Source organism: Lactuca serriola, chromosome 1 (genome assembly GCF_051521515.1).
Source record: "Lactuca serriola cultivar US96UC23 chromosome 1, Lser_US96UC23_V15, whole genome shotgun sequence".
Taxonomy (NCBI): Eukaryota; Viridiplantae; Streptophyta; class Magnoliopsida; order Asterales; family Asteraceae; genus Lactuca; species Lactuca serriola.
Window position 1 is genome coordinate 16607789 of NC_136408.1, and position 16366 is coordinate 16624154.

General features: G+C 40.2%; 1 long non-coding RNA gene and 3 other non-coding genes across 4 annotated transcripts; all 4 read left to right on the forward strand.

Annotated features, from left to right (window-relative positions):
• The first annotated feature begins 12076 nt into the window (after window positions 1-12076).
• Window positions 12077-14250, forward strand: LOC145057807 (uncharacterized). The gene is made up of 2 exons (XR_013686198.1): window positions 12077-12382; window positions 13868-14250. It is a non-coding gene; the product is annotated as an uncharacterized LOC145057807 (long non-coding RNA).
• LOC145080848 (small nucleolar RNA R44/J54/Z268 family) lies at window positions 12476-12568 on the forward strand. Its single transcript, XR_013695428.1, has one exon. It is a non-coding gene; the product is annotated as a small nucleolar RNA R44/J54/Z268 family (small nucleolar RNA).
• LOC145080845 (small nucleolar RNA Z267) lies at window positions 12663-12733 on the forward strand. The gene has a single exon (XR_013695425.1). It is a non-coding gene; the product is annotated as a small nucleolar RNA Z267 (small nucleolar RNA).
• Window positions 12819-12903, forward strand: LOC145080846 (small nucleolar RNA R44/J54/Z268 family). Its single transcript, XR_013695426.1, has one exon. It is a non-coding gene; the product is annotated as a small nucleolar RNA R44/J54/Z268 family (small nucleolar RNA).
• Window positions 14251-16366: the final 2116 nt, after the last annotated feature.

Sequence of the window (16366 nt, forward strand, 5' to 3'; positions counted from 1 at the left end):
CGACGCAATAGAAATGCAAATGAAACCTACAACTCACATATATGCAAATCGGAGAATTCTTAAACACTAAAAAAAATAATAAATTAATTTTTTTTAAAAACCAACCATGAATCAATATTGTTTAAAAAAAAGCGTCATTGTTTCAAAAGCATCATTTCAAATAATAGCTTTCCCAAGATTCGCATACATAAAAACTGAAAGCTATGTACGATCACCCGTTCGTCTTCCCACTATCCTCGGAAGTACCTGAAACAATAAACTAAAACTGTAAGTCAAAGCTTAGTGAGTTCCCCACAAGTACCAGCACACCACAACAGACAAGCATGCAATATGAACAGCCAACCTGATTGGAATGCCTCACAGGGCCTACAACCTATCTGGATTTCTCTACGATCTTTCGGCATGACTGGACTGCCTCGCAGGGCCTACAATATATCTGGACCACTCTACGGGCCGTCGGCCTGATTGGACCGCTTCGTAGGGCCTACGACCTATTTGGTTGTCCTCAAGTGTCTTGACCTACAACATAAAGTAGGACTGCCTCAACCCAACACAACATGTCGACATATACAACAAACAAATATAAACACCGAGCCAAAAAATATAGGTAATCATACCGATCCACCGAACAACTACACTTATCAAATCACCATCATGACCACGATAAATAATCTAGTGGGTTGGCATTGGTGTCTTCGACTCACGGGTACAGTGAAGAAAACTCACCTCATAGTCTAAATGCAGTCTGAAAAACTCCCAACTCCGAAAACCGGCTCAACCCAAATTTTAAATGTCAAAATACTTCCCATTCTGAAATAATAACATTTCCCCAAAATACCCCTTGGTCAGAACTGGTCAAAATCAACAAGTCCACCCAACTGAGTCAACCCGAACCGAGTCAACTTAGGGCTCGCACACGGGTCGTACTCCAGAGGTATACGAGGCGTACTCAAGATTTGGCCGTATTCAAGAGGTTGACCACGTACGCACTGCGTGCTCTAGATTATGTAGGGAATACACTCAGATTTCCACTTTCTCAATAAGAGCTTAATGCATTAAGCTCTCACGTCCAACTTTCAGATCCAAGTCTAAAATACCACTAAGAGTCATAAAGTTTCCAACTTTATGACTTTTCATTTCCATTAAGTGCTTAATACACAAAATCCCAACTTCTTAATGCCTTGAGACCTTTTAGAGCATGCATGGAGAAAACCTAAGCATCGAGACCACGTTTTTATGACTTAAGACCCCTCATAAGGTTTGAAATGACGACTTATTTGGTTAAGAGCATGCCATGATCAAGAATCACCATATTTACGACCAAAAGCACCCTAAATGAAGAAATGGGTAGATCTACAAGTCAGGGTGATCAAGTTATGAGCTTTTTATCTCCTGGATGTTGCTAACAAAGAATCCAAAATCCAAGCTGCTTCTAAGCTCCAAAGTCCTTGTACCAACTTCTTCTTCAAGAACACCACCAAACCACACAAATGAGCTCAAAAAGCACTTTTATCACTTAGGGTTTGCTAGACGGACGTTTTCTTAGATGGAGGTTGATGAGGGAATGAGAAATAAGGGGATAATGATGCTTATATATGGACCAAGCCTTAAAATTTATGTAACACCGTAAAAATTTAAACAATTTTTCACATTTTCAAAACACGTTTCCATTCATAATTATTATAAAAATCTCAATGTATCATATCTCAATTCATAAAACATATCCCAAGATCAAAACATATAAAACTCCGCGTGTATGTACGAATCATGTCGGCGCCTTCCTGCGATCGTCACTAGTATCAGAAACACATAACACTGTAAGCATGATTGCTTAGTGAGTTCCCCAAAATACCACATATAACACATTTTAGCCACTCGAGGCTATAACTCTGTGGGCCCTTGGGCCCTAACTCTATGGACCCTCTAGTCCTAACTATGTGGACCTTCCGGTCCTAACCCTGTAACTCTGGGATACACATCATAAATCACATAGAAATAATGCAGTGAAAAACATCACATATATAATATAGAAGATACTCTGTCACATAACTCTAGTTACCACTCAAGGTAAAGCATAGTGAGAAGACTCACCTTGGATATCTCGGATAATATCTCGCTCGCGTATACACTGATCTAGCCTCTGCCTAATAACATAAACAATGATCTCAATTAATAACGACTCTCCAGGCTAGACTACTCTCTCTCTCTCTCTCTCTCATGTCCTCTAAGAAGGCTAAAAGACCATTTTACCCTTCAAACGGTCCACAAGTACAATTGTTGACCAATCCCTAATAGTCAACAAAAGTCAACGGTCAAACCTTGACCAGACTCGTCGAGTGCACAAATGTGACTCGGCGAGTCCATGCGTGTCCTTCACACTCCTGGTCCTCACTTGACTCACTGAGTCAGCCCTCCACTCTTCAAATCATCAATGATCGTGAATCGTGGGGCAACCCGTCCCAACTCGTCGAGTCCGACTCTTGACTCGGCGAGTTCAATCATGAACTCAAGTCCTCTAAATCCCCTCTAGATCACCGAGTCATTTCCCCAACTCAACGAGTCACCAACTAAGTGATTCACGGGGAACCTAATCCTACTCGTCGAGTCTGATCTTGGACTCGGCGAGTTCATGCCATGCTCAAACTCAAATGACCCCCTGAGGTCAGATCTGTTCCTCTAATCCATAGATCTGACCTTCCCAAGCATGATAATCACGTAAAGTTCAGAACTTGATGCTCATGAAAAGGCCAAAAGACTCTATTTGAAGAAATAACCTCAAATATGACATCCTAAGCTCATGTCTCCCAATATCAATCATAAAGATCCAAGGGGTTAAGGTCTCTGGACCTCTTTGGATCCAGATCCAAAGCCTTAATATGAGAAGGGACCAAATGGTCATCAAATCAAGCCTCTAAAGGGTCTAGAAAACCCTAACTCCAAAGGTTAACACCAAAACTAAAGAAGGATCGAATCTATACCTCAAATATGACGTCATTGGCTCTGAAATCTTCAGAATAGCACCCTCTTTAGCTCCATCTTGCCTTGGTCACCTTCTTCTTGCAAGGATAACAACACAAGGATCAAAAATGGCCTCTCTTTCCTCACAAACGCTCTAGCTCTCTTAGGGTTTCTCTCTAGAGTCTGGTAGCCGCAACTGAAGGCTATAAGAGCCTTTAATAGGTCCCAAACCTGAGAAATTAGGGTTTCACTTAACAACGTGGACTCGCCGAGTCCACCAGTCGACTCGTCGACTCCGGTCACTAATCCGGATAAGAACTCGCGATCCTACTCGGCGAGTCTAAGCATCAACTCGCCGAGTTCCTCCCCAAAACTCAAAATAAATGAATAATATGATATACCTGGGAATCCGGATGTTACAATTTTCCCCCACTAGAATCAGACTTCGCCCACAAAGTCTCACTCTGCAAACAGCTCTGGATGCTGCTCACGCATCTCACGCTCCAGCTCCCAGGTTAGCTCAGACCCTCTCCGATGTTGCCACTGGACTTGCACCAGGGGCACTTCCTTGTTCCTCAAAACCTTGATCTTCCGATCCATAATCGCAACCGGTCTCTCAACATAGTTCAGGCTCGCATCCACCTGAATATCCTCTAATGGTACCATCGCCGACTCATCGGCCACACACTTCCTCAACTGCGATACGTGAAAGGTGTGATGAATCTAACCTAACTCCGCAGGTAGCTCCAACCGGTATGCTACCCTGCCTACTCTTGCGATCACCCTGAATAGACCAATATATCGGGGCCCCAGCTTGCCCCTCTTCCTGAATCGGATCACTCCTTTCCAAGGAGATACCTTCAGGAGTACGAAGTCACCAACTTGAAACTCGAGCTCCGAGCGACGCCTATCCGCATAGCTCTTCTGACGACTCTGAGCCGTCAACAATCTCTGTCTGACCTGCTGAATCTGCTCAGTCGTGTGTAGCACTATCTTTGTGCTGCCCCATCACACGCTGCCCGACCTCTCCCCAACAAATAGGGGTCCGACACCTCCTCCCATACAATAACTTGAAAGGAGGCATACCAATGCTCGAATGATGGTTGTTGTTATAAGAAAACTCGGCCAATGGCAGATACGTGTCCCAACTTCCCCCGAAGTCCAACACACATGCCTGAAGCATATCCTCGAGCGTCTGAATCCTCCGCTCATTCTGACTGTCCGTCTGTGGGTGGTATGCGGTACTAAAATGCAGCCTCGTACCCAATTCCTCATGAAATTTCTTCCAAAATCTGGAAGTGAAACGCACATCTCGATCTGAAACAATCGAGGCCGGAACTCCATGTCGTGATACCACCTCCCTTATGTACAACTCTGCCAGCCTCTCAGTAGAAGAGCTCTCACTGATAGCAAGGAAATGGGCACTCTTCATCAACCGATCGACGATCACCCAAATTGCATCGACGCCTCTCGCAGTCCTTGGAAATTTAGTGATAAAGTCCATGGAAATTTGTTCCCACTTCCACTCGGGAACCTCTAATGGCTGTAACTTGCCATGCGGACGCTGATGCTCAGCCTTGACTCTGTGACAGGTCAATCATCTCTCTACAAACCACGCGACATTCCTCTTCATGCAGGGCCACCAATATTCTCTCTTCAGGTCCAAGTACATCTTGGTGGCCCCAGGATGGATCAAAAACTTCGATCTATGCGCCTCCTCCATCAAAATGGTGCGTGACCCACCCTCAAACAGCACCCAAATCCGACCCTGAAAGGTCAAAAGCCCTCGGCTGTCAGCAACAAACTCGGACACCTGCCCGACTACCCGCTCTCTCTTGCAGTTCTCTGGTCTCATGGCCTCAACCTGGGCCTCCCGGATGGTGTCCAACACTGGAGTCATCACTGTCATTCTCATACAAACGTCTCGTATCGGGGCACTCTCCGCCCTACGACTCAGGGCATCAGCTACAACATTAGCCTTGACCGGGTGGTACAGGATCTCGCAGTCGTAATCCTTTACCACATCCAACCATCTTCTCTGGCGCATATTCAGATTGGGCTGATCCATCAAGTACTTCAAACTCTTGTGGTCTGTGTATATAGTACACCGGACCCCATATAAATAGTCATGCCAGATCTTGAGGGCGAACACCACAGCCCCCAACTCTAGATCGTGGGTGGGATATCTCATCTCATGAGGCTTCAGCTGCCTTAATGTGTATGCGATCACATGCCCTCTCTGCATCAGCACCGCTCCCAATCCCGATATTGATACGTCATGATACACCACAAAATCCTCCATCCCCTACGGAAGGACTAACATCGGGGCTTCGCATAATCTCTGGCGAAGCGTCTCGAAGGAGGTCTACTGCTCTGGGGCCCAACTGAAAGCCACACCCTTCCGGGTCAACCTGGTGAGAGGAACGACAATCATGGAGAAATCCTTAACAAATCTCCGATAATAGTCAGCCAACCCCAGAAAACTTCTGATCTCTGTGGGGGGTCTCGACACCTCCCAATTCATCACTACCTCAATCTTGGCCGGGTCGATCAATATCCCATTCTGGTTAACGAGGTGCCCTGGAAATTGGACCTCCCATAACTAGAAATCACACCTGGAGAATTTGGCATAAAGCCTCTCCGATCTCAGAACTCCGAGGATCTCCCTCAAATGCTCTTCATGCTGCTCTTTGGATCTCGAGTATACCAATATGTCATCAATGAACACGATCACCGAACGATCCAACATCGGCCTACACACTCTGTTCATGAGGTCCATGAAGGTTGTTAGTGCATTGGTGAGCCTGAAAGGCACCACCACGAAGTCGTAATGCCCATACCGAGTCCTGAATGTTGTCTTTTGAATATCATCATCGCGCACTCTCATCTGATGATACCCAGACCTCAGATCGATCTTCGAGAACCAAGACGCTCCCTGCAACTGATCGAACAAATCGTCGATCCTCGACAAGGGGTAACGGTTCTTGACCGTCAACTTGTTCAACTCCCGGTAATCAATGCACATCCGGTGTGAACCATCTTTTTTCTTGACAAAAAGGACCGGAGCTCCCCACGGCGAGCTGCTCGACCGAATAAACCCCTTCCCCAGCAGCTCCTGAAGCTGTGAGGATAACTCCTGCATCTCTGGAGGCGCAAGGCGATAGGTGCTGCCCCCGGAATCAAATCAATGTGGAACTCAACCTGCCTCTCGGGAGGCACACCCGGTAACTCCTTGGGGAAAACATCTGGGAACTCACGCACCATCGGAACCTCATCTACTGAACTCAGTCTCGCTGAATCAACTCTCGTATCCATCACATAGGCCAGGAACCCACTACAGCCCTGCTGTAGACTCTGCCTTACTCTAGCGGCTGAACAAAATGCTGACTCCGAACGGGTACCCTCGCCGTACACTATAAGAACTCCCCCACGGTCTCGTATGGTCACCAGTTGTCTCTCGCATTCGATAACCGCTCCAAATATGCTTAACCAATCCATGCCCACGATAACACAGACATCTCCCATCGCAATCGGAAACTCGACTCCGAAGATCTCGAGTACACATCCTCGAATCACCTCAGTAGCATAAACTGCTCTCTCGTCAACTATGGAAACTCTCAGAGGTCGACTCAACGCCTCTCTACTAATACTGATGTGCTGACTAAAAGCTACATATACAAAAGATCGACTCGCACCCGAGTCGAATAACACCAAAGCAGGTACAGAACTGACAAGAAAAGTACCTACGCATACATAATATAAGCATAATATCTCAAACATCAAAATAGATACATGAAAAAATACATACCAGCCACAACATCGGGCGCCGCGCGGACATCCTCTGCGGTCAACTGGAAGGCTCTCCCCCGTGCCTTCGGTGCCTCGGCCTTCACTGGCCAACTATTAGTAGCTCTCACCGTAACAGGGGTAGATCCCAGAGATGCTCCTTGTGCTGACCCTCGCAACTGCGAACACTCTGCCTTCCGGTGTGCGGTCTGGTTGCAGTGAAAACAGACTGCAAACCCCTTGGGGCAATCCTTGGCCATATGCCCTCCTTTCCATATTTGTAGCAAGACCCTGCTTTGCACACCCCATCATGACTCTTGTCGCACTTGCCACAAGTGCGACTTGGCTCCTTGATCTCGAATCGGCGGGCTTGGCCCGCTTGGCTGACGGCTGAGACTGTGTCGGTCGCCGATCCCTCCCTTGAGACTCTGCCTCCTCCCTAGCCCGAGTCTCCAGCTCTATCTCCCTCTTCCAAGCATTTTCCTGAAGCTCGACAAATGTCCGGTACGACGAGTTTTCCGCGAACTCTCGTATATCTCTCCTCAAAACACTCAGATATCGGCTCATACGTGTCTGCTCGGAAGACACATGCTCTGGGCAGAACATCGCCCTCTCATGGAACATCCTCGTAATCACTATAACATACTCGGTACCCTGCTTGAGGGTCAGAAACTCTTGGGCCAAACGCTCCCTCTCCACCTGGAGAACGTACTCATCTCGAAACATAGAGGTGAACCTCTCTCATGTCACCGCAGCAAGCTCTGTAGGCGAATAATGTGTCGTCACAAACTTCCACCAGTCCTTCTCTCCAAAGCGAAGCTGGTTCAGCGCGAACCGGACCCTCAAATGCTCTGGACATGAGCACGTAAAGAAACACCCCTCAATGTTCGAAATCCACCTCATCGCCGCAATCGGATCCTGCGTCCCATCAAACTCTGGTGGTTTTGTGTTGCTGAACTCCCGGACGCATCACCACCCTGCGGTCTAGCCGCAACTACAGTTGCGGTGACCGCAGGAACAGCAGCATCATAAAGGGCAGCATATCGCTCGTCAAAAGTCTCTATCAACGTGGTCTTGATAGACCCAAACATCTTTGGTATCTCTGCCCTGATGGCCGCAGCCACTTCCTCATGAATGATCCTACGGATCGCCTCATCACTAGCATCGCTGCTCTCTGGTGTGTGGCGTGTCCCAACCATGATGTCTCTGAAATACAACATAAGAAATATCAGGGACTTGCTCGAGTGTACCCACACTCGATAACTCAGCCCTACTTGACCTCTGGTACCCCAAAGATTCTTACTTGGACTGCGTACTGATCCGGTGTCTCCAGTAGTACGGGCCTAATACTATTGTCCACACCGCATCAACATTCACCCCAAGTCCTCCTCCCAGAGTCCCAAATCCCAAGTACTCTACTCTCAATAATCATAGGATATTCTCTAGCAAATCTCTCATCAGCTCCTCGCTGCTATCTAATCACCCTCAAGCTTCCATAGCAGCAAAACTCCTAGACTAAGGCATCACAAATCAGGCCACTCTAGTTGTAATAACAATATATAGTCTACCCTAGCATGCATAACATAACTCATCATATATCATAGCATAACATATCTCATAACACTTATTGTAAGGGTATTTTTGGGAAATCACCGTTCGGGCGCTGGCTGATCGTACACACGGCTCTGCTCTATTTGTCTCAAAACTCTCTTACTCTTTGAAAATTATTTTATTATAAAAAATTTTCCTCAATCCTCAGTTTGATTTCAGATACACCCGAAGGTGCATCCGAATCCCTCAAACCAAGACTCTGATACCAACTTGTAACATCGTAAAAATTTAAACAATTTTTCACATTTTCAAAACACGTTTCCATTCATAATTATTATAAAAATCTCAATGTATCACATCTCAATTCATAAAACATATCCCAAGAACAAAACATATAAAACACCGCGTGTGTGTACGAATCATGTCGGCGCCTTCCCGCGATCGTCACTAGTACCTAAAACACATAACACATAACACTGTAAGCATGATTGCTTAGTGAGTTCCCCAAAATACCACATATAACACATTTTAGCCACTCGAGGCTATAACTCTGTGGGCCCTTGGGCCCTAACTCTATGGACCCTCTAGTCCTAACTCTGTGGACCTTCCGGTCCTAACCCTGTAACTCTGGGATACACATCATAAATCACATAGAAATAATGCAGTGAAAAACATCACATATATAATATAGAAGATACTCTGTCACATAACTCTAGTTACCACTCAAGGTAAAGCATAGTGAGAAGACTCACCTTGGATATCTCGGATAATATCTCGCTCGCGTATACACTGATCTAGCCTCTGCCTAATAACATAAACAATGATCTCAATTAATAACGACTCTCCAGGCTAGACTACACTTTCTCTCATGTCCTCTAAGAAGGCTAAAAGACCATTTTACCATTCAAACGGTCCACAAGTCCAATTGTTGACCAATCCCTAAGAGTCAACAAAAGTCAACGGTCAAACCTTGACTAGACTCGTCAAGTGCACAAATGTGACTCGGCGAGTTCATGCGTGTCCTTCACACTCCTGGTCCTCACTTGACTCACTGAGTCAGCCCTCCACTCTTCAAATCATTACTGATCGTGAATCGCGAGGCAACCCGTCCCAACTCGTCGAGTCCGACTCTTGACTCGGCGAGTTTAATCATGAACTCAAGTCCTCTAAATCCCCTCTGAATCACCGAGTCATTTCCCCAACTCAACGAGTCACCAACTGAGTGATTCATGGGGAACCTAATCCTACTCGGCGAGTCTGATCTTGGACTCGGCGAGTTCATGCCATGCTCAAACTCAAATGACCCCCTGAGGTCAGATCTGTTCCTCTAATCCATGGATCTGACCTTCCCAAGCATGATAATCACGTAAAGTTCAGAACTTGATGCTCATGCAAAGGCCAAAAGACTCTATTTGAAGAAATAACCTAAAATATGACATCCTAAGCTCATGTCTCCCAATATCAATCATAAAGATCCAAGGGGTTAAGGTCTCTGGACCTCTTTGGATCCAGATCCAAAGCCTTAATACGAGAAGGGACCAAATGCTCATCAAATCAAGCCTCTAATGGGTCTAGAAAACCCTAACTCCAAAGGTTAATACCAAAACTAAAGAAGGATCGAATCTATACCTCAAATATGACGTCCTTGGCTCTGAAATCTTCATAATAGCACCCTCTTCAGCTCCATCTTGCCTTGGTCACCTTCTTCTTGCAAGGATAACAACACAAGGATCAAAAATGGCCTCTCCTTCCTCACAAACGCTCTAGCTCTCTTAGGCTTTCTCTCTAGGGTCTGGTAGCCTTAACTGAAGGCTATAAGAGCCTTTAAATAGGTCCCAAACCCGAGAAATTAGGGTTTCACTTAACAACGTGGACTCGCCGAGTCTGGTCACTAATCCGGATAAGAACTCGCGATCCTACTCGACCAGTCTAAGCATCAACTCGCTGAGTTCCTCCCCAAAACTCAAAATAAATGAATAATATGATATATTTATGAATCCGGATGTTACAATTTAGGGTTTGAAGTTTTCTCACGTACGTCCTGCGTATGCGGTGTACGCCCAACGTACTAGGGTCCTCCCCAATACGCTCAACGTATACAACGTACACCCAACATACTACCCCTTTGTCGAAAATCACCAAAATGCCACTATGGCCCTTTTGTACTCTTTTTCATACTCAATGACTAAAATGCAATAGTTATTCATACATAGGGTAAAAATTGAAATTTCCTCAGCACTGAGATGTTACAATTCTTTCCCACTTGAACTATACTTAATCCTCGAAGTCCGCTGCTGCAAATAACTCAGGATAATGCTCCCGCATCTCCGCCTCCGACTCCCAGGTCCACTCGGAGCCTTTCTGATGCTGGTACTGAACCTTTACCAAATGTATCTCCTTGTTGCGCATGACTTTCATTTTTTTTCCATTATCGCTACCGGCCTCTTGATGGTAAAGGTTGACGACTATGGAAATAGATCGACTATGGTTTCTTCCAACGGAAAGATAAATATGTTTAAGGGGAAAGAGAAGACGGTGGGTTGGCGCACTGGGAAAATGTCCATCAGAAAAGGATGTTCCGACAAAATCAACACCGGTAAAGCCATGTATAGCAGGATATATGGTGTTGGTGGGTCCAATTGAGAAGATGGCATTTATATATATATATATATATATATATATATATATATATATATATATATATAGAGAGAGAGAGAGAGAGAGAGAACCCATATTTGTTATTAATAAAACTTTAAATTAAATAGAAAAACATAAAAATGTATCAGGAGGGCGTTTTAGTAATTTCAATTTTTTTCGAGGGATCAAAACTACAAACAAACTTGTTCAAAAGGACCATCAATCCAAAAATTTAGTGGTTTATTTTTTTTCTTCTAAAAAATGCATATCTCAGGGACTAATTTTGCAGTTTTGTCTAAAATTAATTAAACTCAGATGTCTCTATAAATAATATAACAAAAGTTAGAAATTAATGTGCTTGAAATTGGATATAAAGTTGAGAGGAACCAAAATCACCAAAGAATATGAAATTAGATCATTGATAGATGTAGTATTCTGGTTGAATCAAATTTCACATGTTATACAACTTGGAAGAAAAAACACACACAAAAAAAAATGAAAAATAAGTATTAGGAACACAACTTGATGTATTTTGACCAATGTTCCAAAAAGTTCGTTATGACTTTGCCATGACGTGCTATAACTCCAAAATTTATATTTAACATCATGTTTTAACAAAATAATGTTTTAAGTCATATATGTATATAAAAATTAATAACAGTAATATATATATATATATATATATATATATATATATATATATATATATATTGTTAATTGTATAAAAAAAATATCATTTTAAGTCATGTCTTATAAACAATGTGACTTGTTATGACTCGTAAACGTTTTAGGCTTGATATTGCCACTAATTCACGTCTAACTTTATTTAAACCTTGATTTATACATAAAAAAAAATTAAAAATAAAAATGTTTTATCAAAATGTTATCACTCTGTTCCTAAATCTAGATATATAAATAAAATAATGTTGAATATCTAATAACAAATAGATACTATATATGATGAAAGCTGTAAATTAAACAACTATTGTCTTGTTTTACCAACATAGTTCCTTATTAAAATTCTAGCAAAATATATGTCCCTTAAATTACAAAAAAATGGATTTATCAATTTTAATTGGGCCATTTAGCCAATGACTAAACGATCAACAGAAGCGAAGTGAGTTACAGATATCAGGCCCGGAACTTGAAATGGTGCCCTAGCAAAACATATAACCCTCCCGCCCCACAAACTCGCCTATGCGATACAGCTGACCTGTATATATAATGATCACCACATAAACCCTAATCTATATCTTCAAACCCATTCGGATCTTTAGAACTTTCACAAATCGTTCATCTCTCTTTTGTGCATTCGTTACGTTTCTTATTCTGTTCTCCTATTTTTCGTTACATGCCGATCTTATTTCGTTGCCAGCGACCGGTATTAAAAAACTTTGATGCTTGGGGCCATGAAATCAACCAAATCTTTAGGCATACAATCTTGTTTTAGGTGTGTTTTTTTTACCAGTTTCTTGTTGTTTATTGCGTTTAAGCAGTTTATTTTGTTAAAATCCATAAGTTTTACTGTCTTCGAGATAATACAATTGCAAATGATGATAACAAGACAGGGACATCAGAACTCCAGTTTTGGAGTAGGGATTGACCAAGTCTATAATGGGAATCTCTTTGATGCAATTATCATATTAAGTCCACAAAATATTTCATTTTAGCTTTTGTAAAATGTTCGATTTCGTGTCTGTTTTCTTGCTATCTTTAGAGTTTTCGTTTAATTTTTGCCTATGATGGTTTATAAATATACTTTGAGTTTACGCTATGAAAAGAATTTAATCTGAGGCAATTTATTTAACCCATATGCAATGTCATCTCTTAAAATTACTAATCGGATTTGTTAAATAGAAGCTATTGTGTTTATCTACTGTTGATTTTTAGCAAGTGATGATAGATCAGACAGGGACATCTGTATTCCATTGGAACATGATGATTTGTCTGTGGGAATCTCTCTGATGCTTGATCATATGGTTATTTTCTTTTTTAAATGTTCATTATAATATGTTGTTTTATTTTAATCAAGGTTTTAATTAATAATTCCACTGTGTAAAGATATATACTTTGCCAATGATGCATCTCATTTATATGTATAATCAGAAAAAATAATGATGATACTCAAATATTGTCACTACCTCTGAGGCAAAGATTTTCGTAATAATTTTTTGAATCTAACAATTATTTGATTTTTCACCATAGATTTGAAGTTTTTGATTTGGTAATGTTTTCAAGAAAAAGCCCTTATTGAACTTGATAAATGACACCTGGTTATTGTAACTTTTCAGCAAGTATTTGAATTGTGTTGAATTGTTAATTGGGAATAGAAGTTAAATTTTTTATGTGCAAAGCCTTGTGATTGTTTTAGAAGAACGGAGATTTGAATCAAGACTTTGTAGAAGCTAAACAAAGGAGCCTTTGTTTGGCTCCAAAGTTATCAACATGTAAAATCATTTCTACCACTGATTATGAAGGCTTTTTCTCTAAAGCTTTATTTTTATTAGGCTATAAGTATACATCTATTTCCACCATTAGATGTAGGTGACGTGGCCCTGAAGGAAAGGTGATAATCGGTACAGGGTAGTGTTAAATTTTAGCCAATTTTAGTCGTACATATTGCAACCATCTGAGCATTAATCATTACCACGTTAGTTTCCCCTTTTTCTTTGTTTTTAAACTTATTAAAAAATTAATTAAATGAGTTATAATTCATAGTTTTAATATTAAATTAATTTATTGATGCTATGTATATATTTACACATATCATTAAAAGATTATTTTAAAATGAAAGATAAAAATTATAACTGTTTTTACTAATGTTACAGCAGATCTATAATACCATGGACTTAAGGTTGAACACAATTGTTACTGCAGAACAATATACTTTGAATGTTTTCAACTCAATTTTTACTTTGAATTAATGTTACTGCAGAACAATATACTTTGAATGTGTTGGTGTAGAAAATGGGGAAGATATAATACCATGGACTTAAGGTTGAACACAATTGTCTTTGCATCAGCATCGAGTTTTGCTGGGAATATAAGGCCTTTCTACTCATCTTCGCTGGATTGTGCCTCCAATATTTCATATAGGGAAAATATAGGGAAAATGACTCTTGAGTCAATTAACTTTTGTGTTTTTTTAATCTGTGATAGTGGGTCAAAAGGTTATGGTGAACACAAACAACAAATTTGATAGTATAGTGAGTACAAAAAATAGACAGAGACTAAATGAGAACGAACTCAATAGTTGGTTACCTTCCTGAGCATTTTTTCCGAAAATTTAAATGAAATAAAAGTTGCAAAATTATCAAAGGATGTCTCTTTGGTTATAATGTATATGAGGAGTGTTTCAAAAGGTGTTAAAACATGGTCTATGTTGCTTATTGTGGATAGTTGTCAACATTTCTTTGCAAAAGGATATTTTGCAAAAGGATATGACTGTGTATGAGAGTTATATTTATCAGCATAACGTTTATCTCAAGGTATATTATGGTGACATGTTTACAAAAGCAACATGATATTGTACATATTGATGCTGTAGTATCCAATGAATTCGATCTTAAAGTTAAGTGAACTTAAAAATTGTAGCACTTGTGATTTCATTTGTTTGTAGACTTTTTTAAAATCCATGATATGATAAATCATTTGATTGAAAATGTAAATGTAATAATGAAATGTGTTTGTTTAGTTAAGATTCCATTAATAAATATACAAGTATATTACAAAGTTGTATATGTATGATTAATATTTTTTCATGTGTTATGTTTTGAGAAAAGCAAAAATGAATTTCATAAAGTCATTAATATCAGTAAAAGATCAATTTGCTGTAAATGAGTAAAAGGAAAATGAATCAGAAGGGTAAACAACCAACTGTTGCATTTGTTTTCATTTGGACGTTCTTTTTTTTTTGTACTCAATGTGCTATTAGTGTCTTTAAAGAAATTTTCAATCTTATTAGAGGCAAAAGAAGTGTTATTACTGTCTTCAAAGAAATTTTCAATCCTATTAGTGGACTCTAAAAATGAAATGGGGCTTCTATTATTACCATTTGGAACGAATTGAAACTTTCAAATAGTTCGGTTCAAATATTTTCACTATCTTATGATTGATTATGGACCAATCATTTTAATTATTTTAAGAAAGTAATTAATACCCATTATATCTTCAACATGTAATATGCATTAATTACTTTTTTAAAATAACTAAAATAATTGGTCTAGAATCAATGATACATACACACAATAGACAGTGAAAACAAAATAACCTATATATATATATATATATATATATATATATATATATATATATATATATATATATATATATATATATATATATATATATATATATATATCGTGAGGCCAAGATTTCTAAGTAAACATGATAAAGTTTTGGTACTTCAACCGGTAGTTGTGGGCCTTCGTCGAATTGGATGTATGGCATCAAATATGAGTCAAGTGTAAGACTATGAGACACTGGATTGTCCCTCACTTTGTCCTTAAAATCATGTTGTTCACATGGTTCCTACAACATGCCATAACTCATGAAACTTGTGATATTCATTCGTGCAAAATGCATTTGACCTGTCGGTATCATGTATTATTAGATTTTTACTTCTTATCTGTCATGTTGGAAACAAAATGCATAAATATAGAAATAAGATAATAAGTATACAAGTTAGCCAATCTTTTTTTACGGGTTTCTCCGTTTTGAGTTTCTTTTGGAATAGTCTTCTTTTCAAAAAGATCTTCTCCCTTGTTCTTCCCTCTATGTTTGATGCTTTTTTTTAAGGTCGTCTTTTTCTCTTTATTTTCACTATGTCCTAAACTCTAGTACTTATTATATGCGTTGAGATTTGGGTTATAGTGATTCACGTGGACGTTTGTCGAAACTTATCATTCAAATAATTTTTTTTAACGGCGGTTGTATTATAAAAGAAAAAATTAGCGAGGCGCTATAAGAGTTACAAATTACATGAAAGGAAAAAATAAGAACAAACCCAATCAAACTAATTTACAAAACTAAACTTCGCCATGTGTTTGATCCAGTTAAACGAAGAAAGTTGAATAGCGTCCGCCGTTTTCAAATGAGAATAATAGGGCTCATAAACATTTACTTCTCTTCTTGTCTAACGCCTAAGAAGCCATATAAGACAAGAGACTTGAATCGTTATGAGGTTGAGCCGAAAATACACTATTTCATTTGCAAAACCAATACCAATTCTCCTTAGCATACGGGCAGTTAAAACATAAATAATTAATTTATCTCGGTATTTATCAAAAACAATGGTGATGATTTTAGTGTCAACAAACATTTTGTGTAGTTGCAACTAATGTGTGAGCTAAGAGACTTATAATTTGTACTCTATATTATATGTTTGGTGAGTGCAGAGTGCACACATATATAAGATTGAATGATAAGCGAGCAC